Raw genomic sequence first — 27741 nt, 5'->3', positions numbered from 1 at the left:
GGACATGTTTACATCATTTATTATATCTTTATTTTTCTTTGTCCAACTCTTCAAGCTCTGAGGCAGCTCTGTGTCCTCAGGGAGCTGTCAGCACACCCTTCCCCACGCACACGCAGATTGCCCTCCTCCCTCCCGCCCCCACCCCGGCAGCGCTGAGCCTTTCAGCGTGCCTTTCATGCTAGCTGGCCATTAATTGGCCAGCCAGCGTGAAATCACGGTCAGGGCCCAATCGCGGGGGGCAGACCATTTCGCAGCCGCTCCTGGGCCCGCCTGTCTGACGAAGGGAAAATCCTGCCCAATGTGTCTCAGAGAAAATTACCTCAAGAGGCACAACCATAGAGGCTGGCAGAACAGGAGGCCATTCAGCCCTTTGTGTCTGTCCTGACTCTGTGGCTTTAACAATCCAAGTTGTTCCCACTGCCCTGTTCTCTCCCCAAAGCCTGGTTTCTTACAGAGCCATTGTTTTTGGTAGTATCCCATTCTGACTTCTGGTTCAAAACTGGGCAGACAATCTCAAGTCTAAAACCTTGGCTGTGCCTAATGTTGACAGCACAGCTCAAATCAGCTAGATAAAGTATAGGAGATTAGTCTTAAAACACACACAATAAAAGGGATAAAGAAAACCAAACCCCTTCAGCATTTTTAATAAACAGCTTGTTTACAAAGCAGAACTACTGCTGCCTCTTACACTCCAGTATGATCGAGATCCAATAGGTAATGAATTATTGTTAATGGTTAATGACCCTGGATACCTTGAGGACTGTCGTGCAAAATCCAGCTAATTTTAAGAAAAGGTTAGTGAAGATAAATGTAGACCCCTTATAATCTGAAAAGAGACAATTTATAACAGAACAAGGAAATGGCAGAGAAATTAAACAACTACTTTAGTTCTGTCTTCATGGAGGAAGACAAATAACTACCCAGAAATACTCGGTGTCATGATTGTAAGTTAAATCAATTCTTACTGTTATGGGGGTCATGTGACTGTATAGGCCAATCAGTCCTAAGCATGGGGAATCTTAGGGACGGAGCTTTTTAGCCTTGGTTTTGGAACAAGCATGTAGCCTTCTCTGAAATCTGTTAATAAAGTTTACTGTTTCTTGCAAGAAACCCGTCCTGCACTCTCCAAGTTTATCACAACTGGTGACAAGGATAAAAAGCGCTCTCGACTTGAGTATTCTGATATTTTAAGGGGATAAAAGGTGTATACTAACTAGCAATGCCTCTCCTTGGTAGAACTGACCTGTACAATTCATCCGTCGAGGACTGGAGGCAATACATTGAGCGATTAGGTTTTACTTTGTAGCCAATGATATAACGGTGGAGGAGAAATAGAAGACAACTCTCCCAAGTGTCTGCAGGAGCAAAACCTATAATCTAATCTGTAGTTTGAAGGCTCCGAACATGCTAAATTCCAGATTCTTCACCAAGCTAGTCAACCTCTTGAAAGGACATTTTCAGCCTAAACCCTCTGTGATCATGCAAAGATTCAAGTTTAACTCTTGAGTAAGGGCCTCCAGTGAGTCGACTGCAATGTACATCACAAAGTTAAAACAGTTAACGGAGTACTGTGACTTGAGTGATGCTTTAAACGGCATGTTACAAGACCATTTAATTTGCGGCATAAATAATAATACCATTCAGTGCCCTTTGCTTGCAGAAGTTAATATTGACCTGAAGCACACCATGGAGATAGCGCTAGTAATGGAGTGTGCTGAGAGGGACTCGCAGGCTCTGCAGTCTGTGCAATATGGCGCCGTTTTGCAGCTAGGACAGGAACCTGCAGCTGGGCATGGCACGAAGATTAGGATGGCTACAGTGAAGAAAGACATGGTCCCTACCACTAGAAAAGCAAAAAGAACTGCTGGAGGCAGCTCACCCAGAAATCACGCACCCAAAGTCTGTAGATTTAAATAGGCAGAATGCTACCACTGCCACAAAAAAAAGGGCATGCTGTTAAACAGCGCAGAACTTGATCAAGGCAGCCATTCAGACAGCTAGTCAAGTTAAATGAAATGCACAACATAGAAGAGCCACGAGTTACTGAGGCAGACGTTTATTCCCTACACAATCTGAAGGCCAGGAAAACTGAGCCAATCATTGTTACACTTTAAGTAAATAGAAAGAGTCTGCTCATGGTGGTGGACAGAGGAACTGAAGAATCAGTTGTTTGAGACAAAAGAAGCATTAGAAAGAAAAGTCAAGGAACTTTCCAAGATGTGAATGGGTAACTCAATCCCCAAACTGAACCAAGTTAAAATTTCACCAGAGAGAAATTTGACCGACTGTGAAATCAAAAAAAAGATGAGACAAAACCCTGTGGCAAACATATGAAGAAAAAACAGAAATCAAATCTGAAAGACCAACAGGGTATATGTTTCCAGAGGTCTTTCTGCAGCCAAGAAAGGATACTCGCAAACTGAAAAAGAGGGCTTATCCATTGTACCTGGAGTAAAGCTCCATCAATATTTACACAGTCAATACTTCTTCACCATCGTGATGGATCACAAACCACTGTTAGGATAAAAGCAAAAAAAACTGCGGATTCTGGAAATGCAAAACAAAAACAAAAATACCTGGAAAAACTCAGCAGGTCTGGCAGCATCTGTGGAGAGGAATACAGTTAACGTTTCGAGTCCGAATGACCATTCAACAGAACTAAGTAAAAATGGAAGAGAGGTGAAATATAAGCTGCTTTAAGGGGGGGTGGAACAAGTAGAGCTGGATAGAGGGCCAGTGATTGGTGGAGATAACCAAAAGATGTCACAGACAAAAGGACAAAGAGGTGTTGAAGATGGTGATATTGTCTAAGGGTAGAAAGCAGGACAAGCAAGGTACAGATAGCCCTAGTGGGTGGGGTGGGGGAGGGATTGAAAAAGGCTAAAAGGTAGAGATAAAACAATGGATGGAAATACATTTAAAAATAATGGAAATAGATGGGAAAAGAAAAAACTATCTAAATTATTGGGAAAAAAGTGGGGGGGGGAGAAAAATCGAAAAGGGGGTGGGGATGGAGGAGAGAGTTCATGATCTAAAATTGTTGAACTCAATATTCAGTCCGAAAGGCTGTAAAGTGCCTAGTCGGAAGATGAGGTGCTGTTCCGCCAGTTTGCGTTGAGCTTCACTGGAACAATGCAGCAGGCCAAGGATGGACATGTGAGCATAAGAGCAGGGTGGTGTGTTGAAATGGCAAGTGACAGGGAGGTCTGGGTCATGCTTGCAGACAGACCGAAGGTGTTCTGCAAAGCGGTCACCCAGTCTGCTTTTGGTCTCTCCAATGTAGAGGAAACCGCATTGGGAGCAACGAATGCATGATAGACTAAATTGAGGGAAGTGCAAGTGAAATGCTGCTTCACTTGAAAGGAGTGTTTGGGCCCTTGGAAGGTGAGGAGAGGGGAAGTGAAGGGGCAGGTGTTGCACTTTCTGCGGTTGCATGGGAAGGTGCCGTGGGAGGGTGTTGAGGTGTAGGGGGTGATGGAGGAGTGGACCAGGGTGTCCCAGAGGGAACGATCCCTGCGGAATGCTGCTGGGGGGGTGGGGGGAGTGAAGGGAAGATGTGTTTGGTGGTGGCATCATGCTGGAGTTGGCGGAAATGGCGGAGGATGATCCTTTGAACGCAGAGGCTGGTGGGGTGATAAGTGAGGACAAGGGGGACCCTATCATGTTTCCGGGAGGGAGAGAAAGGTGTGAGGGCAGATGCGCGGGAGGATTGTTAGGATTGTTTAGTGAAGATAAGGCAATCCCACCGATAGTTTCTGCTAGAATTCAAAGATGGGCTTTAATTTTGTCGGCATACGTGTACACTTTTATGCATTGTCAGAGCATGCATATAGCAAATGCAGACGCCCTCAGTCGTCTCCCTTTGCCAGATAGTATTACGCATGTAGCAGTGCATCAAGGAGGTACTTGCATTAAATTTCCTGGACTCCTCACCAGTCTGCACAAGACAGATAAAGAATTGGATGAATCGGGATCCAATTTTAGCAAGAGCCCATGAACATGTACTACAAAGATGGTCAAATGCACAAATCCCTAAAGAATTAAAATAACCATTCTGTGCACGTAGACCCGAACTGAGTTGTCAAGATGGTATTTGTTATGGGGAGCAAAAGTCATTATCCCTGTCCAAGGAAGAGAACCATTTTTAGAAGAACTTCATAGTGTGCATCCTGGTATTTCAAAGATGAAGATACTCACACAAAGTTATACCTGGCGGCCAGGTATGGACAGTGATACAGAAAAAAACTGGTGAAACACTGTCCACAGTGCCAGCAACAGCAGATGTTGCCCGTTTCAGCCTCACTGCATCTGTGGGACTGGCCTGGTCAACCCTGGATTACACTACATATAGACTCTGTCGATCCATTTCTAGGTGCCATGCTTCTCGTAATTATCGGCACACATTCCAAATGGATGGACGTGTTTGAATTAAGATCACCTACTTTGTTTACAACCATTGAAAAACTGCTCCAGAGTTTTAGTGTTCAAGGTTTACCTGAAGTTACTGTGTCAGATAATGGTACAGTTTTCACTAACACTGAATTCTAAAGATTTGTGAACCTAGGTGGGATTAAGCACGTCAGAACAGCACTGTACTATCCTTTTTCTAATGCATTGGCAGAAAGAGTGGTACAAACCTTTAAAATAGGCATGAAGAAATTATTAGAAGGAACATTAGAAACATGAATTTCAAGATTCCTGTTCAGTTATCGTACAACTCCTCATGCGACCACAGGTTTAACACCTTCAGAATTGTTGATGAAGCGCCGACTTCGTATGAGATTGAGTCGGGTATTCCCTAATTTAGGGGGGAAGGTGGCGAGAAACGAGGCAAGTCAGAAAGTGAATCATGACATTCACAGTAAAGGTCGAGAGCTTACTGTGGGAAAGACAGTTTTTGTATGAAATTTTTCAACTGGACCGAGATGGGTTTCTGGTACAATCGTCTCTGAAACAGGACTTTTATCTTATCAGTTGGAAGTGGAAAACAGGATTGTGAGGAAACATGTGGTTTATCTCAGAAGTCGAGAAACCCTCCAACAATCAGTTAATCTACCTGAAATTGAAGTTGAAATTTCGACACCCGAGGTGCCAGATCAACAAAGAATAGATATACCGGACGTCTCTGCTGAAGTAAATAATTCTGAACTGCCATTGCCTAGGGATGTCCCTGAAGCTGCAGTTCCTGTGCAAGTCGATCCAATAGAAGAATCTCCAGTTGTAGAGTTGCGTCGCTCTACCCGAATCCAAGAACCTCCTCAAAGACTGAATTTATAATGGCTTGAACTGTACATAATTGTATATATGGGTTCAGATACTTTGTAAATAAGAGGGTAAAACAAAAGTAAAGGGGGAGGAATGTAATGATTGTAAATTAAGCCATTTCTTACTATTATAGAATCATGTGATTATATAGACCAATCAGCCCCAAGTGTGGGGAATCTTAGGGACGGAGCTTTTTAGCCTTGGCTTTGGAACAAGCATGTAGCCTCATCTGATGTCAGTTAATAAAGTTTACTGTTTCTTACAAGAAACCCGTCCTCTACTCTCCAAGTTTATCACACTAGGTAACCAAAGGTCTAGTGAGAAGGAGGAATCGAAGGAAATTAGTATTACTAAAACGATAGTGCAGGAGAAATTAATGGGAGTGAAAAGCCAATAAATCCCTTGGGCATGATAATCTACATCCCAGGGTACTAAAGGAGGTGGTTATGGAAATAATGGAAGCGTTGGTTGTCATCTTCCAAAATTCTGTAGATTCTGGAACAGTCCCAGCACATAGGAGGGTGACAAATGTAACCCCACTATTTAAAAAGGAGGGAGGGAGAAAACAGCAAATTATAGACCGGTGAGCCTAACATCAGAGATAGGGAAAATGCTACAGCCTATTGTAAAGGATGTGATAACAGGACACTTAAAAAATATCAACAGGATTAGACAAAGTCAAGATGGACTTATGAAAGGGAAATCATGTTTAACAAACCTACTGGAGATTTTTGAGGACATAACTAGCAGAATATGGAGATTTTTGAGGACATAACTAGCAGAATAGATAAGGGAGAACCAGTGGATGTGGTGTATTTGGATTTTCAGAAAGCTTTTGATAAAGTCCCACATAAGGTTAGTGTGCAAAATTAAAGCACATGGGATTGGGGGTAATATATTAGCATGGATTGAGAATTGGTTAGCAGACAGGAAACAGAATAGGAATAAACAGGTCTTTTTCGGAGTGGTAGGAAGTGACTAGTGGGTACTGCAGGGATCAGTGCTTGGGCCCCAGCTATTCACAATATATATCAATGATTTGGATGACGGGACCAAATGCAATATTTCCAAGTTTGCTGGTGACACAAAACTTGGTGGGAATGTAAGTGGTGAGGAGAGTATTAAGAGGCTTCAAGGCAATTTAGGCATGTTGAGTGAGTGGGCAAATACATGGCAGATGCAGTATAACATGGATTAGTGTGAAGCTATCCACTTCGGTAGGAAAAACAGAACGGCAGAGTATTATGTAAATGGTGATAGATTGGGAAATGTTGATGTACAAAGGGGCCTGGGTGTCCTTTTACACCAGTCACTGAAAGCAAGCAAAAGACAAAAAATACCTGGAAAAACTCAGCAGGTCTGGCAGCATCAGCAGAGAAGAGTACAGTTGGCGTTTCGAGTCCTCATGACCCTTCAACAGAACTAAGTAAAAATAGGAAAGGGGTAAAATATAAGCTGGTTTGGGGCAGGGGGAAGAAAAAGGGGGGGGTGGTGGTTGTTGGGACAAGCAAGCAGTGATAAGAGGAGATAACCAAAAGATGTCACAGACAAAAGAACAAAGAGGTATTGAAGGTGGTGATATTATCTAAAAGAACGTGCAAGCATGCAGGTGCAGCAAGCAGCTAAGAAGGCAAATGGTATGTTGGCCTTCATTGTGATAGGACTTGAGTGCAGGAGCAAGGATATCTTACTGTAACTGCACAAGGCCTTGGTGAGACCACACCAGGAGTAGTGTCTGCAGTTTTGGTTTCCTTAACCAAGAAGGGATATACTTTCCATAGAGGGAGTGCAGCTAAGGTTCACCAAACTGATACCTGGGATGGCATTGTATGAGATGAGATTGGGCTGACTAGGCCTGTAGTCACTGGCATTTAGAAGAATGAGAAGGGATCTCATTGAAACGCATAAAATTCTGACAGGGCTGGGCAGACTGGATGCAGAGATGATGTTTGCTCTGGCCGGGGTGGGGGGGGGTCTAGAACAACGGGTCACAATCTCAGGATACAGGATAGACTATTTAGGACTGAGATGAGGAGAAACTTCTTCACTTAGAGGGTGGTGAACCTGCGGAATTTTCTACCACTGAGGGCTGTGGAGGCCAAGTCACTGAATATATTTAAGAAGGAAATAAGTAGATTTCTGGACTCTAAAGTCATCAAGGGGTATAGGGAGAGCGTAGGATTATAACGTTGAGATAGAGGATCGGCCATGATCATAACCGAGTGGCCTACTCCTGCTCTTATTTTCTACGGTGTTATGTTTGGAGAGGCTATCTTACTTCAATACTTAAAAGGTTGACCTCAATTCAATGACAGCTTAAGGAGGTCTCCCAGAAACACAGGCCTTTGTTCCTCATGGCGTTTGGTTAAAGAGAATGCCGGGTTGCCACGTTGGGAGGTTGGACGTATTCCTGGAGTGCTTCACCACCTGGTTACTCGCTTCCAAAACCTTGCGCATGCCAACTCTCATTTTCCCCCATCTCCAATATTTTTATTAATAATAAAAAACACACAACCTTTTCAACATCCTAGTGATGTCTCTCCTGATTATTTTTGCCACGCAGTATCCCGGGCATAAATCATCATTTCCTGGAGTTTCCAGGGAAACACTTAGAGCTTTGTCCACCCTAGTGGTCAACCCTCAAGAAAAGAGTTAATAGAAGTAGCCTTACACCTCGGGTCCACTGTTCACTCAACCCTGTGGGCCCAGAGCTACTACAATTCCTGCTGTCACACAACTCCCCTTCCCCCAATTTTTAAAAATTGATTAATGCTGTTTATCTATAGAGTTGAGGACTTATTTGTGCTTCATTATGCAATGAGCCCTCTCCTGGGCTGGGGCAGCTGCATTGCCAAGGGCTGGGCCTGTTTGTTGTGTTCCAGGCTCTAGGCTGGGTGTAATTGGCTGGCTTGTGAAACAAGGCCTGGGTGTGATACATGGTTCCAAGGATGCCCCTCACAACATCAGGGACATACATGTACTTCCTGAGTTTACTCACTAAACGGAGGGATCCAATCAACTAATGATTCTGGGCTTTCTTCCTGGGTTATACATGGTCCACGATGTTTCACAAGCCAGCCAATCACACCCAGGCCTTGCTTCACAAGCCAGCCAATCACACCCAGGCCTTGCTTCACAAGCCAGCCAATCACACCCAGGCCTTGCTTCACAAGCCAGCCAATCACACCCAGGCCTTGCTTCACAAGCCAGCCAATCACACCCAGGCCTTGCTTCACAAGCCAGCCAATCACACCCAGGCCTTGCTTCACAAGCCAGCCAATCACACCCAGGCCTTGCTTCACAAGCCAGCCAATCACACCCAGGCCTTGCTTCACAAGCCAGCCAATCACACCCAGGCCTTGCTTCACAAGCCAGCCAATCACACCCAGGCCTTGCTTCACAAGCCAGCCAATCACACCCAGGCCTTGCTTCACAAGCCAGCCAATCACACCCAGGCCTTGCTTCACAAGCCAGCCAATCACACCCAGGCCTTGCTTCACAAGCCAGCCAATCACACCCAGGCCTTGCTTCACAAGCCAGCCAATCACACCCAGGCCTTGCTTCACAAGCCAGCCAATCACACCCAGGCCTTGCTTCACAAGCCAGCCAATCACACCCAGGCCTTGCTTCACAAGCCAGCCAATCACACCCAGGCCTTGCTTCACAAGCCAGCCAATCACACCCAGGCCTTGCTTCACAAGCCAGCCAATCACACCCAGGCCTTGCTTCACAAGCCAGCCAATCACACCCAGGCCTTGCTTCACAAGCCAGCCAATCACACCCAGGCCTTGCTTCACAAGCCAGCCAATCACACCCAGGCCTTGCTTCACAAGCCAGCCAATCACACCCAGGCCTTGCTTCACAAGCCAGCCAATCACACCCAGGCCTTGCTTCACAAGCCAGCCAATCACACCCAGGCCTTGCTTCACAAGCCAGCCAATCACACCCAGGCCTTGCTTCACAAGCCAGCCAATCACACCCAGGCCTTGCTTCACAAGCCAGCCAATCACACCCAGGCCTTGCTTCACAAGCCAGCCAATCACACCCAGGCCTTGCTTCACAAGCCAGCCAATCACACCCAGGCCTTGCTTCACAAGCCAGCCAATCACACCCAGGCCTTGCTTCACAAGCCAGCCAATCACACCCAGGCCTTGCTTCACAAGCCAGCCAATCACACCCAGGCCTTGCTTCACAAGCCAGCCAATCACACCCAGGCCTTGCTTCACAAGCCAGCCAATCACACCCAGGCCTTGCTTCACAAGCCAGCCAATCACACCCAGGCCTTGCTTCACAAGCCAGCCAATCACACCCAGGCCTTGCTTCACAAGCCAGCCAATCACACCCAGGCCTTGCTTCACAAGCCAGCCAATCACACCCAGGCCTTGCTTCACAAGCCAGCCAATCACACCCAGGCCTTGCTTCACAAGCCAGCCAATCACACCCAGGCCTGAAGCCTGGAACATAACTAACAGGCCCAGCCCTTGGCAATGCAGCTGCTCGACCCCAGGAGAGGAGCTCCTTGCATAATGAACCATAGAACACAACAGCACAGAAAACAGGCCATTCGGCCCTTCTAGTCTGTGCCAAAATATTATTCCGCTAATCCCATTGACCTGCACCCAGTCCATAACCCTCCGGACCTCTCCCATCCATGTATCCATTCACTTTATTCTTAAAACTTAAGAGTGAGCCCGCATTTACGTCAGATGGCAGCTCCATCCACACTCTCAGAATGAAGAAGTTCCCCCTAATGTTCCCTTAAACCTTTTCCCTTTCACCCTAAAGCCATGACCTCTCGTGTTTATCTCTCCTAACAAAGTGGAAAGAGCCTACTCGCATTTACTGTCTATACCCCTCATAATTTTGTAAATTTCTATCGAATGTCCCCTCATCCTTCTACGCTCCAAGGAATAAAGTCCTAACCTGTTTAATCTTTCCCTGTAACTCAACTCCTTAAGACCCGGCAACATCATAGTAAATCTTCTCTGCGTTCTTTCAATCTTACTGATATCCTTCCTGTAGTTAGGTGACCAGAACTGCACACAACACTCCAAAGTTGGCCTCACCAATGTCTTATACAACCTCACCATAACATCCCAACTCCTATACTCAATACTTTGAATTATGAAGGCCAGTATGCCAAAAGCTTTCTTTACAACCCTGTCTACCTGTGACGCCACTTTCAGGGAATTATGTATCTGAACTCCCAGATCCCTTTGTTCCTCCGCACTCCTCAGTGCCCTACCATTTACTGTGTATGTCCTACCTTGGTTTGTCCTTCCAAAATGTAACACCTCACACTTTTCTGTATTAAATTCCATCTGCCATTTTCTGGCCCATTTTTCCAGTTGGTCCAGATTCCTCTGCAAGCTTTGAAAGCCTTCCTCGCTTTCCACAAGCCTCCAATCTTAGTGTCATCAGCAAACTTGCTGATCCAATTTACCACATTATCATCCAAATCATTGATATTGACAACAAACAACAATGGTCCCAGCACAGATCCCTGAGGCACACTATTAGTCGCAGACCTCCAGTCTGAGAAGCAATCATCCACTACCACTCTCTGTCTTCTCCCACACAGCCAATTTCGAATCCAGTTTACAACCTCTCCATGGATACCAAGTATCTGAACCTTCTAAACTAACCTCCTATGTGGGACCTTGTCAAAGGCCTTGCTAAAGTCCATATGGACACAAATGAAGCACAAATAAATCCTCAACTCTACAGATAAACAGCATTAATCAACTTAAAAAAAACTCTTAGAGACAGTGTTGCCAAAAAAATCAACTTGTTTTTCTTGCTTGAATACATGGTGATGTAAACATGAAAGTAACATTTTTAGGGCCTTTCACAAGTCCCAATGCACTTTACAGCCAATGAAGTACTTTTAAAGATTACTTTTAATCCAGTTGAGAGGGCAAATGAAACCTCAGTTCAACACCTGATCCAGAAGACAGCACCTCCGACAGTGCAGCACTGCCTCAGAAAGTTCTGTCGAAGGGTCATGAGGACTCGAAACGTCAACTCTTTTCTTCTCCGCCGATGCTGCCAGACCTGCTGAGTTTTTCCAGATAATTCTGTTTTTGTTTTTTATCACTAAACTTAAGTCCTGGGTGGCATTTGTGATGCTGCATTACCAAATCCCAGCTGATAGGCTGAAGATTTTTGGAAAGTGGCCTTGCTCAGGAAAAGAAAATACTCCGACATTTTCCAAGGCAACCGCAACCACACCCCACATCCCCCAGCCGCACCTCACCAACCGAGACCAGCAAAGAGCTTCCAGTAATGCTGAAGATATTGTGGTGACTGCCACCTCAGCCAGATAGGAGAACAATAGTATGGGCCATGCCCATCCACAGTTAAATTTATACCACATCTTTCACATACTGAAACATCCAAAGGTGCTTTGCAGGAGTGCTCGTAAACAAAATTTGGCACTGAACCACAGAAGAAGAAATTAGCACAGGTCACCAAAAGCATAATCGAAGGCATCCATTTCAAGAAACATCTGAAAGGGGAGGTCATGTCTGACCAATTTGATTGAATTTTTCAAAGAGGTGACCAGGTTGTATAGATGAGGGCAATGCATTTGACGTAGTCTATTTGGACTTCAGCAAGGCTTTTGATAAGGTCCCGCATGGGAGACTGATAACGGAGGTAAGAGCCCATGGGATCCAAGGCAATTTGGCAAATCAGATCCAGAATTGGCTGAGTGGCAGGAAGCAGAGGGTGATGATCGAGGGGTGTTTTTTTGACTGGATGCCTGTGTCCAGTGGGGCTCCACAGGGATTGGTGTTGGGTCCCTTGCTGTTTGTGGTATATATAAAAGATCTAGATTTGAATGCTGATCAGTAAGTTCGCAGATGAAGCAGAAAATTGGTGGGATGGTAAATAGTGAGGAGGATAGCCTTAGATTACAGGAGGGTATAGACGGGCTGGTCAGATGGGCTGATCAGTGGCAAATGGAATTTAACCTGGATAAGTGTGAGGTGATGCACTTGGGCAGGACAAACAAGGCACGGGAATACAGGATGAATGGTAGGACCCTAGGAAGTACCAAGGATCGGGGGACCTTGCTGTGCATGTTTACCAGTCCCTTAAAGTAGCGGGACAGGTAGATAAGGTGTTAAGAAGGTATACGGGATACTTGCCTTTATTAGCCGAGGCATAGAATATAAAAGCAGGGAGGTTATGCTGGAACTGTATAAAACGCTGGTTAGGCCACAGCTAGAGTATTGCGTGCAGTTCTGAAATCCGCATTATAGGAAGGATATGGTTGCACTAGAGTGTGCGCAGAGGAGATTTACCAGGATGTTGCCTGGGCTGGAGAGTTTTAGTTATGAGGAAAGATTGGATAGACTGGGGTTATTTTCCCTGGAGCAGAGGAGAATGAGGGGGGACATGATTCAGCTGTATAAAATTATGAGGGGCATAGATAGGGTAAACAGGATGGAACATTTCTCTTTGGTGGAGGGATCAATAACCAGGGGGCATAGATTTAAGGTAAGGGGCAGGAGATTTATAAGGGATGTGAGGAAGAATTTTTTTCACCCAGAGGGTGGTGGGAATCTGGAACTCACTGCCTGAAAGGGTAGTAGAGAGAAAGAAACCCTCATAACATGTAAGAAGTATTTGGATATGCACTTGCGATGCCATGGCATACAAGGCTATGGGCCTAGTGCTGGAAAATGGGATTAGAATAGTTAAGTACTTGATTGACCAGCGCAGACTTGATGTGCCGAAGGGCCTTTTTCTGTGCTGTAGACCTCTATGACTCTATGAAAGGAAAAAGACTTGCATTTATATAAAACATTGAATGTTTTAAAGCACTTCAGAACTAATGAATACTCTTGAAGTGTAGTCACTGTTGTAATGTAGCTAACATGAGAGCTAATTTGCACACAGCAAACTCCCACAAACAGCAATGTGATAATGACCAGATAATCTGTTTTTAGCAATGTTGAATAAGGGATAAATATTGACCAGGACACCGGGGAGAACTCCCCTACTCTTCTTTGAAATAGTGCCATGGATTATTTTACATCCACCCGTGCAGGCAGATGGAGCCTCAGTTTAACATCTCATCTGAAAGATAGTACTTTTGACAGTGTAGCAGTCCCTCAGTAGTGCACTGGAATGCCAGCCTTGATTTTTGTATTTTCAGGCCCTAGAGTAGTACTTGAACCCAGAACCACATGGCTCAGACATTATAGTGCTATCAGCTGAACCACAGCTAACAGAAGGAAGTGAGGCAGACAGGTATAGGAAGGGAATTTGAGAGCTTATGGCAGCTGAAAGCACAGTCGTCAATGGCGGACGGAATAAAATCAGGAATATACAGGAAGCCTGAATTTGAGGAGCGTAGATATCTCAGAGGTTTGTCAGGTTAGAAGAGATTAGAGAGAAAGGGAAGGCGAGGCCATGGGTGGATTTAAAAACAAGGATGAGAATTTTAAAATCAAGGTGTTGCTCAACTGGGAACCAGTTAGGTCAGTGAGCACAGGGGTTAATTAGAAAACAACACTACTGCCACATTTCAGGCATTGTTGGTCACATTTAGGGTATTTAGAAATCGAGAGTGCCATGCAGCATTTTGGGGAATGCAGTGAGTGCACTTCTAACTCAGATCTCAACTGGAGGCCTAGTCTAATAATCCAGAAAAACTTTAAATCCCACCACTTTAATTGGAGAATCTGAATTCAATTCAAAAATTAAAAGCTGGTATCAGTAAAAGAAATAACCACAATGCTGCTGGATTTTCATTAAAACCTACAATGGCTAACCACATTTCAAAAATAGTCCATTGGCTGCAAAAGAGCTTTGATACATCCAGTGGCTGTGAAAAGTGAAATATAAATGCAAGTCTTTCTTTTCGAATGGATTACTAATATTCTTTAGAGAAGGAAGCCTGCTGTCATTACCAGTCTGCCTATATGACTCCATTCCCACAGGGCTAAATCTGAACTGCTCTCTAAAGTGCCCTAACAAGCCACAAGTCGGGGCAACTAGGAATGGGCAACAAATGATAAAAGCAAAATACTGTAAATGCTGGAAATCTGAAACAAAACCAGAAAATGCTGGAAAAACTCAGCAGGTCTGACAGCATTTGTGGAGAGAAAAACAAAGTTAACGTTTCGAGTCCGTATGACCCCTCTCCGGAGCAACAAATGTCAGCTCTATCAGTGACACCCACATCCTCAGAGAGCCAGCCTGGTACTTACTGAAGGGGTCGGGTTCTGGCCTGTAGTCCTGAATGAAAACTGCTGGCTGGAAGCATTCCTGGTGAATTGCTCCACAGGTTGAACAAGTCTGAACAAGCAGGGATCAGGATCTGTACAAGCAGATCAGCTGCTGAGGAAGTGGCCTCACCCACAACAAACACTGATCCAATGAGAAGTAGACACAGCTTCCTTCTGACAGCCCAGAGTTAACCCCCTCCCTCCTCTCCACAGGGATTCCAGCTGCAGGCCTGCTGAGCTCAGCTCCATTTGCAGCATTCACATTCCTCACTGTGATCATTCACAAACCAAAATGTCCTATCACTGAGCAGGACACGAGCTGACATCCCCACCGGCCGGGTTTGATGTGAGAATAGGCCCCCCTCCAGCTGCTGAAACCTGCAGGCTCCTATTCCAGGACTTTCAGTACATAACGTCGTGCCACACCGCCCCCGTGCTGCTGCCATTGGTCCATCCCTACATCAATCATCATAGCATCATGCCTCCTGTTCCACCCATTGGTTGACCCAGACGTCCATCTTCACAACATTACGCCCCTATGCACCTGCCAATGGTCAATGTATATGTCCATCATCCAACAACCGACCTTCACCCAGCAACCAGCGATCACCTTGATTTATAATAAAAGCCAAAAACTGCGGATGCTGGAAATCCAAAACAAAAACAAAAATACCTGGAAAAACTCAGCAGGTCTGGCAGCATCTGCGGAGAGGGACACAGTTAACGTTTCGAGTCCACATGACTCTTCAACAGAACTAAGTAAAAATAGAGAGGTGAAATATAAACTGGTTTAGGGGCGGGGGAGTGGGACAAGTAGAGCTGGATAGAGGGCCAGTGATAGGTGGAGATAACCAAAAGTGTCAGGGACAAAAGGACAAAAAGGTGTTGAAGGTGGTGATATTAAGAAATGTGCTAATAGGTGACATTAAGGGTAGAAAACAGTTCAAGCAATGTACAGATAGCCCTAGTGGGGGTGGGGTGGGGGGAAGGGATTGAAATAGGCTAAAAGGTAGAGATAAAACAATGGATGGAAATACATTTAAAAACAATGGAAATAGGTGGGAAAAGAAAAATATATATAAATTATTGAAAAAAGGGAGATCGAAAAGGGGGTGGGGATGGAGGAGAGAGTTCATGATCTAAAGTTGTTGAACTCAATATTCAGTCCGGAAGGCTGTAAAGTGCCTAGTCGGAAGATGAGGTGCTGTTCCTCCAGTTTGAGTTGAGCTTCACTGGTACAATGCAGCAGGCCAAGGATGGACATGTGGGCATGAGAGCAGGGTGGTGTGTTGAAATGGCAGGCGACAGGGAGGTCTGGGTAATGCATGCAGACAGACCGAAGGTGTTCTGCAAAGCGGTCACCCAGTCTGCGTTTGGTCTCTCCAATATAGAGGAAACGGCATTGGGAGCAGCGAATGCAGTAGACTAAATTGAGGGAAGTGCAAGTGAAATGCTGCTTCACTTGAAAGGAGTGTTTGTGCCTTGGATAGTGAGGAGGGAGGAAGTAAAGGGACAGGTGTTGCACCTTCCTAGGTTGCATGGGAAGGTGCCATGGGAGGGTGTTGAGGTGCAGGGGGTGATGGAGGAGTGGACCAGGGTGTCCCTGAGGGAATGATCCCTGAGGAATGCCGCCGGAGGGGCGGAAGGGAAGATGTGTTTGGTGGTGGCATCATGCTGGAGTTGGCGGAAATGGCAGAGGACGATCCTTTGAATGCGGATGCTGGTGGGGTGATAAGTGAGGACAAGGGGAACCCTATCATGGGAGGGTGAGGAAGGTGTGAGGGTGGATGCACAGGAGATGGGCTGGACATGGTTGAGGGCCTGTCAACCACCGAGGGCGGAAAACATTCGATTGTGGGAGACATTTGGACAGAATCCTGGAGGATACTGACCCTGCAGTTTGTTTCTGTGCTGATCCTGCTGACACTGCTGCCTGTATGGGTGCTGATCCTGCTGCCTCTGTGGGTGCTGAACCTGCTGTCTGTGTGGTTGCTGATACTGCTGCCTGTGTGAGTGCTGACCCTGCTCCCTGTGTGTGTGCTGACTCTGCTGCCTGTGTAGATGCTGATCCTGTTGCCTCTGGTGGTGCTGATCCTGTTGCCTGTGTGGGTGCTGATTCTGCTGCCTGTGTGGGTGCAGATCCTGGTGCCTATGTGGGTGCTAGACCTACTGCCTGTGTGGGTCTTGACCTTAATATCCCTGTGTATGCTGATATTGCACCTGTGTGGGTGCTGACACTGCTACCTGTGTAGTTGCTGACACTGCTGCCTGTTTGGGGACTGACCAAACTGCTGTCTGATTGCGGACCCTGCTGCCTGTGTTGTTGCTGACTCTGATGCTTGTGTGGATGCTGATCCTGCTGCCTATGTGGCTGTTATCCCTGATGCTTCTGTTGGTTCTAATCATGCTGCTTGTGTGAGTGCTGACCCTGCTGCCTGTCTGGGTGCTCATCTTGCTGCCTGTATGGTTGCTGTTCCTGTTGCCTCTGTTGGTGCTGAACCTGTTGCCTATGTTGGTGCTGATCCTGTTACCTGTGTTGGTGCTGATGCTACTGCCTGTGTGGTTGCTGATCCTGCTCCCTGTGTGGTTGCTGATCCTATTACCTCTGTTGGTGCTGATCCTGTTAACTGTGTGGGTGTTGATCCTGCTGCCTGTGTGGGTGCCGATCCTGCTTCCTGTGTGGTTGCTGATCCTGTTGCCTCAGTTCGTGCTGATCCTGCTGTCTGTGTTGGTTCTGATCCTGCTGCCTGAGTGGTTGCTGATTCTGCTCCTGCCTGTGTGGGTGCAGAACCTGATGCCTGTGTGGTTGCTGGTCCTGCTGCCTATGTGAGTGCTGACACATGCTGGCTGTGTGGTTGCTGATCCTGCTGCCTGTGTGGGTACTGACCTCCTGCATGTGTAGGTGCTGACCCTGCTGTCTGTTTCTGTGCTGACCCTCCTGCCTGTGTCGGTGCTGACCTCCTGCATGTGTGGGTGCTGACCCTGCTGTCTGTTTCTGTGCTGACCCTCCTGCCTGTGTCGGTGCTGACCTCCTGCATGTGTGGGTGCTGACCCTGCTGTCTGTTTCTGTGCTGACCCTGCTGCCTGTGTGGGTGCTGACCCTGCTGCCTGTGTGGGTGCTGACCCTGCTGTCTGTTTCTGTGCTGGCCCTCCTGCCTGTGTGGGTGCCAATCCTGCTGCCTGTGTGGTTGCTGATCCTGCTCCCTGCTTGTGTGCTGCCCCTGCTGCCTGTCTGGTTGCTGGTCCTGCTCCCTGTGTGTGTGCTAACCCTGCGGCCAGTGTGGTTGCTGATCCTGTTGCCTCTTTTGGTGCTGATCCTGTTGCCCATGTGGGTGCAGATCCTGCTGCCTGTGTGGTTGCTGATCCTGCTGCCTGTGTGAGTGCTGACCCAAGCTGCCTGTGTGGTTGCTGATGCCGCTGCCTGTGTGGATGCTGGCCCTGCTGCTTGTGTGGGTGCTGACCTCCTGCCTGTGTGAGTACTGACCCATGCTGCCTGTGTGGTTGCTGATGCCGCTGCCTGTGTGGGTGCTGGCCCTGCTGCGTGTGTGGGTGCTGACCCTGCTCTCTGTTACTGTGCTGGCCCTCCTGACTGTGTGGGTGCCAATCCTGCTGCCTGTGTGAGTGCTGACCCTACTGCCTGTGTAGTGGCTGATCCTGCTCCCTGTGTGTGTGCTGACCCTGCTGCCTGTGTAGGTGCTGACCCTGCAGTCTGTTTCTGTGCTGACCCTCCTGCCTATGTGGGAGCTGACCCTGCTGCAAGTGTGGGTGCTGACCATGCTGTCTGTGTGGTTGCTGACCCTACTACCTGTGTGGTTGCTGATCCTGCTCCCTGTGTGTGTGCTGACCCTGCTGCCAGTGTGGTTGCTGATACTGTTGCCTCTTTTGGTGCTGATCCTGTTGCCTGTTTGGGTGCTGATCCTGCTGCCTGTGTGTGTGCTGATCCTGCTGCCTTTGTGGTTGCTGATCCTGCTGCCTGTGTGAGTGCTGACCCATGCTGCCTGTGTGGTTGCTGATGCCGCTGCATGTGTGGGTGCTGGCCCTGCTGCGTGTGTGGGTGTTGGCCCTGCTGCGTGAGTGGGTGCTGACCTGCTGCCTGTGTAGGTGCTGACCCTGTGGTCTGTTACTGGGCTGGCCCTGCTGACTGTGTGGGTGCCAATCCTGCTGCCTGTGTGAGTGCTGACCGTGCTGCCTGTGTGGTGGCTGATCCTGCACCCTGTGTGTGTGCTGACCCTGCTGCCTGTCTTGTTGCTGATCTGCTCCCTGTGTGGGTGCTGACCCTGCTGCCTGTGTGGGTGCTGATCCGGTTGCCTCTGTTGATGCTGATCCTGTTGCCTGTGTTGGTGCTGATCCTGCTGCCTTGTGTGGGTGCTGATCCTGTTGCCTGTGTGGGTGCAGATCCGGTTGCCTATGTCGTTGCTGATCATGTTGCCTGTGTTGGTGATTATCCTGTTACCTGTGTTGGTGCTGATCCTGTTACCTGTGTTGGTTCTGATACTGCTCCCTGTGTGGTTGCTGATCCTGCTGCCTGTGTGTGTGCTGACCCTGCTGCCCGTGTGGGTGCTGACCCTCCTGTTTGTTTCTGTTTTTGCCCTCCTGCCTGTGTGGGTGCCAATGCTGCTTCCTGCAGGGGTGCTTACCCTGCTGCCTGTGTGGGTGCTGACCCTGCTTGTGTGGCTGGTGATATTGCTACCTGTGTGGGTGCTGTTCCTGCTGCCTGTGTGGGCACTGACCTTGCTAATGACCTTGCTGTTGCTGCTGCCTATGTGGCTCTGACCCTGCTTGTGTGGCTGCTGATATTGTTACCTGTGTGGGTGCTGATCCTGCTGCCTATGTGGGTGTTGATCCTGCTGCCTGTATGGGTGCTGATCTTGCTGCCTGTGTGTGTACTGATCCTGCTGCCTGCATATGTGCTAACCCTGCTGCCTGTGTGGTTGCTGACCCTGCTGCCTGTGTGGGTGCTGATCCTGCTGTCTGTTTCTGTGCTGGCCCTCCTGCCTGTGTGGGTGCCAAACCTGCTTCCTGAGTGAGTGCTGACCCTGCTGCCTGTGTGGTTGCCGATCCTTCCTCCCTGTGTGTGTGCTGCCCTGCTGCATGTTTGGTTGCTGATCCTGCTCCCTGTGTGTGTGCTGCCCCTGCTGCCTGTGTGGGTGCTGATCCTGCTGCCTGTGTGGGCACTGACCTTGTTGCTGACCTTGCTGTTGCTGCTGCCTATGTGAGCTCTGACCCTGCTTGTGTGGCTGCTGATATTGTTACCTGTGTGGGTGCTGATCCTGCTGCCTGTGTGGGTGTTGATCCTGCTGCCTGTATGGGTGCTGATCTTGCTGCCTGTGTGTGTACTGATCCTGCTGCCTGCATATGTGCTGATTCTGCTGCCTTTGTGGTTGCTGATCCTGTTGCCTCTTTTGGTGCTGATCCTGTTGCCTGTTTGGGTGCTGATCCTGCTGCCTGTGTGGTTGCTGATCCTGCTGCCTGTGTGAGTGCTGACCCAAGCTGCCTGTGTGGTTGCTGATGCCGCTGCATGTGTGGGTGCTGGCCCTGCTGCGTGTGTGGGTGTTGGCCCTGCTGCGTGAGTGGGTGCTGACCTGCTGCCTGTGTAGGTGCTGACCCTGCGGTCTGTTACTGGGCTGGCCCTGCTGACTGTGTGGGTGCCAATCCTGCTGCCTGTGTGAGTGCTGACCGTGCTGCCTGTCTTGTTACTGATCTGCTCCCTGTGTGGGTGCTGACCCTGCTGCCTGTGTGGGTGCTGATCCAGTTGCCTCTGTTGGTGCTGATCCTGTTGCCTGTGTTGGTGCTGATCCTGCTGCCTTGTGTGGGTGCTGATCCTGTTGCCTGTGTGGGTGCTGATCCGGTTGCCTATGTCGTTGCTGATCATGTTGCCTGTGTTGGTGATTATCCTGTTACCTATGTTGGTGCTGATCCTGTTACCTGTGTTGGTTCTGATACTGCTCCCTGTGTGGTTGCTGATCCTGCTGCCTGTGTGTGTGCTGACCCTGCTGCCCGTGTGGGTGCTGACCCTCCTGTTTGTTTCTGTTTTTGCCCTCCTGCCTGTGTGGGTGCCAATGCTGCTTCCTGCAGGGGTGCTTACCCTGCTGCCTGTGTGGGTGCTGATCCTGCTGTCTGTTTCTGTGCTGGCCCTCCTGCCTGTGTGGGTGCCAAACCTGCTTCCTGAGTGAGTGCTGACCCTGCTGCCTGTGTGGTTGCCGATCCTTCCTCCCTGTGTGTGTGCTGCCCTGCTGCATGTTTGGTTGCTGATCCTGCTCCCTGTGTGTGTGCTGCCCCTGCTGCCTGTGTGGGTGCTGATCCTGTTACCTCTGTTGGTGCTGATATTGCTACCTGTGTGGTTGCTGTTCCTGCTGCCTGTGTGGGCACTGACCTTGTTGCTGACCTTGCTGTTGCTGCTGCCTATGTGAGCTCTGACCCTGCTTGTGTGGCTGCTGATATTGTTACCTGTGTGGGTGCTGATCCTGCTGCCTGTGTGGGTGTTGATCCTGCTGCCTGTATGGGTGCTGATCTTGCTGCCTGTGTGTGTACTGATCCTGCTGCCTGCATATGTGCTGATTCTGCTGCCTTTGTGGTTGCTGATCCTGCTGCCTGTATGGATGCTACTCCTCCTGCCAGTGTGGTTGCTGACCCTGCTGCCTATGTGGGTGCTGACCCTGCTGCCTGTGTGGGTGCTGATCCTGCTGCCTGTGTGGGTGCTGGCCCTCCTAAATGTGTGGGTGCCAATCCTGCTGCCTGTGTGAGTGCTGACCGTGCGGCCTGTTTGGTGGCTGATCCTGCTGCCTGTGTGTGTTCTGACCCTGCTGCCTGTGTGGGTGCTGATCCGGTTGCCTCTGTTGATGCTGATCCTGTTGCCTGTGTTGGTGCTGATCCTGCTGCCTGTATGGGCACTGACCTTGGTAATGACCTTGCTGTTGCTGCTGCCTATGTGGGCTCTGACCCTGCTTGTGTGGCTGCTGATATTGTTACCTGTGTGGGTGCTGATCCTGCTGCCTGTGTGGGTGTTGATCCTGCTGCCTGTGTGGGTGTTGATCCTGCTGCCTGTGTGGGTGTTGATCCTGCTGCCTGTATATGTGCTGATCCTGCAGCCTATGTAGTTGCTGATCCTGCTGCCTGTGGGGATGCTAGTCCTCCTTCCAGTGTGGTTGCTGACCCTGCTGCCTGTGTGGTTGCTGACCCTGCCGCCTGTGTGGGTGCTGATGCTGCTTTCTGTTTCTGTGCTGGCCCTCCTGCCTGTGTGGGTGCTGATCCTGTTACCTCTGTTGATGTTGATCCTGTTGCCTGTGTGGGTGCTGATTCTGCAGCCTGTGTGGTTGCTGACCCATGCTGCCTGTGTGAGTGCTGACCCATGCTGCCTGTGTGGGTGCTGATTCTGCTGCCTGTGTTGTTGCTGACCCATGCTGCCTTTGTGAGTGCTGACCCATGTTGCCTGTGTGGGTGCTGATCCTGCTGCCTGCGTGGGTGCTGGCCCTGCTGCCTTTGTGGTTGCCGATACGGCTGCCTGTACGGGTGCTCCCCTCCTGCTTCTGTGGGTGCTGACACTGCAGTCTGTTTCTATGCTGACCCTCCTACCTGTGTGGGAGCTGACTCTGCTGCAAGTGTGCTTGCTGACCATGCTGTCTGTTTCTGTTTTGGCCCTGCTGCCTGTGTGGGTGCCAATGCTGCTTCCTGCAGGGGTGCTTACCCTGCTGCCTGTGTGGGTGCTGCCTGCTTGTGTGCCTCCTGATATTGCTACCTGTGAGGGTGCTTTTCCTCCTGCCCGTATGGGCGCTGACCTTGCTGCTGGCCTTGCTGTTGCTGCTGCCTGTGTGGGCTCTGACCCTGCTTGTGTGGCTGCTGATATTGTTACCTGTGTGGGTGCTGACCTACTACATGTTTGGGTGCTGAACCTGCAGTCTGTTTCGGTGCTGACTCTTTTGCCTGTGTCGGTGCTGACCTCCTGCCTGTGTGGGTGCTGACCCTGCTGTCTGTTTCTGTGCTGACCCGGCTGCCTGTGAAGGTGTTGACCCTGCTGCCTGTCTGGCTGCTGACCCTGCTACCTGTGTGGTTGCTGATCCTCCTCCCTGCGTGTGTGCTGCCCCTGCTGCCTGTCTGGTTGCTGATCCTGCTGCCTGTTTGTGTCCTGCCCCTGCTGCCAGTGTGGTTGCTGATCCTGTTGCCTCTTTTGGTGCTGATGCTGTTGCCTGTGTGGTTGCTGATCCTGCTGCCTGTGTGAGTGCTGACCCATGCTGGCTGTGTGGTTGCTGATGCCGCTGCCTGTGTGGGTGCTGGCCCTGCTGCTTGTGTGAGTGCTGGCCCTGCTGCTTGTGTGAGTGCTGGCCCTGCTGCTTGTGTGGGTGCTGGCCCTGCTGCTTGTGTGGGTGCTGACCGGCTGCCTCTGTGGGTGCTGACCCTGCTTTCTGTTACTGTGCTGGCCCTGCTGACTGTGTGGGTGCCAATCCTGCTGCCTGTGTGAGTGCTGACCGTGCTGCCTGTGTGGTGGCTGATCCTGCTCCCTGAGTGTGTGCTGACCCTGCTGCCTGTCTTGTTGATGATCTGCTCCCTGTTGTGTGCTGACCCTGCTGCCTGTGTGGGTGCTGATCCGATTGCCTATGTCGTTGCTGATCATGTTGCCTGTGTTGGTGCTTATCCTGTTACCTGTGTTGGTGCTGATCCTGTTACCTGTGTTGGTGCTGATCCTGTTACCTGTGTTGGTGCTGATACTGTTCCCTGTGTGGTTGCTGATCCTGCTCCCTGTGTGTGTGCTGACCCTGCCGCCTGTGTGGGTGCTGATCCTGTTGCCTCTGTTGGTGCTGATCCTGTTGCCTGTGTGGGAGCTGACCCTGCTGCCTGTGTGTGTGCTGACCTCCTCCCTGTGTGTGTGCTGATCCTGCTGCCTGTGTGGGTGTTGATCCTGCTGCCTGTATGTGTGCTGATCTTTCTGCCTGTTTGTGTATTGATCCTGCTGCCTTTGTGTTTGCTGATCCTGCTGCCAGTGTGAATGCGACTCCTCCTGCCAGTGTGGTTGCGGGCCCTCCTGCCTGTGTGGGTGCCAAATCTGCTTCTTGTGTGAGTGCTGACCCTGCTGCCTGTGTGGTTGCTGATGCTGCTCCCTGTATGTGTGCTGACCTTGCTGCCTGTGTGGTTGCTGATCCTGTTACCTCTGTTGGTGCTGATCCTGTTGCTTGTGTGGGTGCTGATTCTGCTGCCTGTGTGGTTGCTGACCCATGCTGCCTGTGTGAGTGCTGACCCATGCTGCCTGTGTGGGTGCTGATCCTGCTGCCTGTGTGGGTGCTGGCCCTGCTGCCTTTGCGGTTGCCGATCCGGCTGCCTGTATGGGTGCTCACCTCCTGATTCTGTGGGTGCTGACACTGCAGTCTGTTTCTGTGTTGACCCTCATGCCTGTGTGGGAGCTGACCGTGCTGCAAGTGTGGGTGCTGACCCTGCTGTCTGTTTCTGTTTTGGCCCTCCTGCCTGTGTGGGTGCCAATGCTGCTTCCTGCAGGGGTGCTTAACCTGCTGCCTGTGTGGGTGCTGACCCTGCTTCTGTGGCTGCTGATATTGCTACCTGTGAGGGTGCTGACCTGCTGCCTGTGTAGGTGCTTACCCTGCTGTCTGTTACTGTGCTGGCCCTCCTGACTGTGTGGGTGCCAATCCTGCTGCCTTTGTGAATGCTGACCCTGCTGCCTGTGTTTTGGCTGATCCTGCTCCCTGTATGTGTGCTGACCCTGCTGCCTGTCTGGTTGCTGATCTGCTCACTGTGTGTGTGCTGACCCTGCTGCCTGTGTGGGTGCTGATTCTGTTGCCTCTGTTGATGCTGATCCTGCTGCCTATGTCATTGCTGATCCTGTTGCCTCTGTTGGTGCTGATCCTGTTGCCTGTGTGGGAGCTGACCCTGCTGCATGTGTGTGTGCTAACCTCCTACCAGTGTGGGTGCTGACCCTGCTGTCTGTTTCTGTTTTGGCCCTCCTGCCTGTGTGGGTGCCAATGCTGCTTCCTGCAGGGGTGCTTACTCTGCTGCCTGTGTGGGTGCTGCCCCTGCTTGTGTGGCTGATGATATTGCTACCTGTGTGGTTGCTGTTCCTGCTGCCTGGAAGGGCACAGACCTTGCTAATAACCTTGCTGTTGCTATCTATGTGGGCTCTGACCCTGCTGGTGTGGCTGCTGGTATTGTTACCTGTGTGGGTGCTGATCCTGCTGCCTGTGTGGGTGTTGATCCTGCTGCCTGTATGGGTGCTGATCTTGCTGCCTGTGTGTGTACAGATCCTGCTGCCTGCATATGTGCTGATCCTGCTGCCTTTGTGGTTGCTGATCCTGCTGCCTGTGTGGATGCTACTCCTCCTGCCAGTGTGGTTGCTGACCCTGCTGCCTGTGTGCTTGCTGACCCTGCTGCCAGTGTGGTTGCCTATCCTGCTACCAGTATGGTTGCTGATCCTGCTGCCTGTGTTGGTGCTGATCCTGCTGCCTGTGCAGGTGCCAATTCTGCTGCCCACAGGTTTGCTGATCCTGCTGCCTTATTGTGTGCTGATCCTGCTGCCTGTATGGGTGCTGATCCTGCTGCCTATGTGGGTACTGACTCTGCTGCCTGTGTGAGTTCTGACCCTGCTGTCTGGTTGTTTTCTGACCTCCTGCCTGTGTGGGTGCTGACGCTGCTGTCTGTTTAGATGCTGACCGTCCTGCCTCTGTGGGTGCTAAACCTGCTGCCTATGTGATTGCTGATCCTGCTGCCTGTGTGGGTGCTGACCCTGCTGCCTGTGTTGATGCAAACCCTGTTGCATGTGTGGGTGCTGACCCTGCTCGTGTGTGGGTGCTGACCCTGCTGTGTGTTTCTGTGCTGACTCACCTGTCTGTATGGGTGCTGATCCTGCTGCCTGTATGGGCACTAACCCTGCTTGTGTGGCTTCTGATCCTGCTGCCTGTGTGGGTGTTGATCCTGCTGCCTGTGTGGGTGTTGATCCTGCTGCCTGTGTGGGTGGTGATCCTGCTGCCTCTGTAGGTGTTGATCCTGCTGCCTGTGTGGGTGCTGATCTTGCTGCCTGTGTGTGTACTGATCCTACTGCCTGCAAATGTGCTGATCCTGTTGCCTGTGTGGATGCTACTCCTCTTGCCTGTGTGGTTGCTGATCCTGCTGCCTGTGTCGGTGCTGACGCTGCTGTCTGTTTAGATGCTGATTGTCCTGCTTCTGTGGGTGCAGACCCTGATGCCTGAATGGGTGCTGACCCTGCTGCCTGTGTGATTGCTGATCCTGCTGCCTTTGTGGTTGCTGATCCTGCTGACTGTGTTGGTGCTGATCTTGATGCCTGTGCAGGTGCCAATCCTGCTGCCTGCAGGTTTGCAGATCCTGCTGCCTGTATGGGTGCTGATCCTGCTGCCTGTGTGGATGCTACTCCTCCTGCCTGTGTGGATGCTACTCCTCCTGCCTGTGTGGTTGCTGATCCTGCTGCCTGTGTGGGTGCTGACCCTGCTGCCTGTGTGGCTGCTGACCCTGCTGCCTGTGTGAGTGCTGACCCTGCTGCCAGTGTGGTTGTTGATCCTGCTGCCTGTGTGGGTGCTGATCCTGCTGCCTGCGTGTTTGCCGATCCTTCCCCCCTGTGTGTGTGCTGACCCTGCTGCCTGTGTGGGTACTGATCCTTTTGCCTCTTTGGGTGCTGATTCTGCTGCCTGTGTGGTTGCTGACGCATGCTGTCTGTGTGAGTGCTGACCCTGCTGCCAGTGTGGTTGCCTATCCTGCTACCCGTACGGTTGCTGATCCTGCTGCCTGTGTTGGTGCTGATCCTGCTGCCTGTGTTGGTGCTGATCTTGATGCCTGTGCAGGTGCCAATCCTGCTGCCTGCAAGTTTGCAGATCCTGCTGCCTGTATGGGTGCTGATCCTGCTGCCTGTGTGGATGCTACTCCTCCTGCCTGTGTGGATGCTACTCCTCCTGCCTGTGTGGTTGCTGATCCTGCTGCCTGTGTGGGTGCTGACCCTGCTGCCTGTGTGGCTGCTGACCCTGCTGCCTGTGTGAGTGCTGACCCTGCTGCCAGTGTGGTTGTTGATCCTGCTGACTGTGTTGGTGCTGATCCTGCTGCCTGTGCTGGTGCGGATACTGCTGCCTGTATTGGTGCTGATTCTGCTGCTGGTGTGGATACTGACTCTGCTGCCTGTGTGGGTGCTGACCCTGCTGCCTTGTTGTTTTCTGACCTCCTGCCTGTGTGGGTGCTGACGCTGCTGTCTGTTTAGATGCTGATTGTCCTGCTTCTGTGGGTGCAGACCCTGACGCCTGAGTGGGTGCTGACCCTGCTGCCTGTGTGATTGCTGATCCTGCTGCCTTTGTGGGTGCTGATCCTGCTGCCTGTGTTGTTCCTGATCCTGCTGCCTATGTCGTTGCTGATCCTTGTGGCCTCTGTTGGTGCTGATCCTGTTGCCTGTGTGGGAGCTGACCCTGCTGTCTGTTACTGTGCTTGCCCTCCTGACTGTGTGGGTACCAATCCTGCTGCCTTTGTGAATGCTGACCTTGCTGCCTGTGTTTTGGCTGATCCTGCTCCCTGTATGTGTGCTGACCCTGCTGCCTGTCTGGTTGCTAATCTGCTCCCTGTGTGTGTGCTGACCCTGCTGCCTGTGTGGGTGCTGATCCGATTGCCTCTGTTGATGCTGATCCTGCTGCCTATGTGGTTGCTGATCCTGTTGCCTCTGTTGGTGCTGATCCTGTTGCCTGTGTGGGAGCTGACCCTGCTGCCTGTGTGTGTGCTAACCTCCTCCCTGTGTGGGTGCTGACCCTGCTGTCTGTTTCTGTTTTGGCCCTCCTGCCTGTGTGGGTGCCAATGCTGCTTCCTGCAGGGGTGCTTACTCTGCTGCCTGTGTGGGTGCTGCCCCTGCTTGTGTGGCTGATGATATTGCTACCTGTGTGGTTGCTGTTCCTGCTGCCTGGAAGGGCACTGACCTTGCTAATGACCTTGCTGTTGCTGCTATCTATGTGGGCTCTGACCCTGCCTGTGTGGCTGCTGGTATTGTTACCTGTGTGGGTGCTGATCCTGCTGCCTGTGTGGGTGATGATCCTGCTGCCTGTATGGGTGCTGATCTTGCTGCCTGTGTGTGTACTGATTCTGCTGCCTGCACATGTGCTGACCCTGCTGCCTTTGTGGTTGCTGATCCTGCTGCCTGTGTGGATGCTACTCCTCCTGCCAGTGTAGTTGCTGACCCTGCTGCCTGTGTGGTTGCTGACCCTGCTGCCTGTGTGGGTGCTGATCCTGCTGCCTGCGTGTTTGCCGATCCTTCCCC

General features: G+C 50.4%; 1 protein-coding gene across 1 annotated transcript in view; it reads right to left on the bottom strand.

The window, feature by feature from the left end:
- parp3 (poly (ADP-ribose) polymerase family, member 3) overlaps window positions 1-14769 on the bottom strand; it is a 48470-nt gene extending 33701 nt beyond the window's left edge. Inside the window, exon 1 of the mRNA XM_041192320.1 lies at window positions 14487-14769. The gene's annotated coding sequence lies outside the window, so the exon portion shown is untranslated. The remainder of the gene's footprint in view (window positions 1-14486) is intronic.
- Between the last annotated feature and the right edge of the window lie 12972 nt (window positions 14770-27741).

Source organism: Carcharodon carcharias, chromosome 7 (genome assembly GCF_017639515.1).
Source record: "Carcharodon carcharias isolate sCarCar2 chromosome 7, sCarCar2.pri, whole genome shotgun sequence".
Taxonomy (NCBI): domain Eukaryota; kingdom Metazoa; phylum Chordata; class Chondrichthyes; order Lamniformes; family Lamnidae; genus Carcharodon; species Carcharodon carcharias.
The sequence above is the reverse complement of the archived record's forward strand: the minus strand, read 5'-3'. Positions and strand labels throughout refer to the sequence as shown.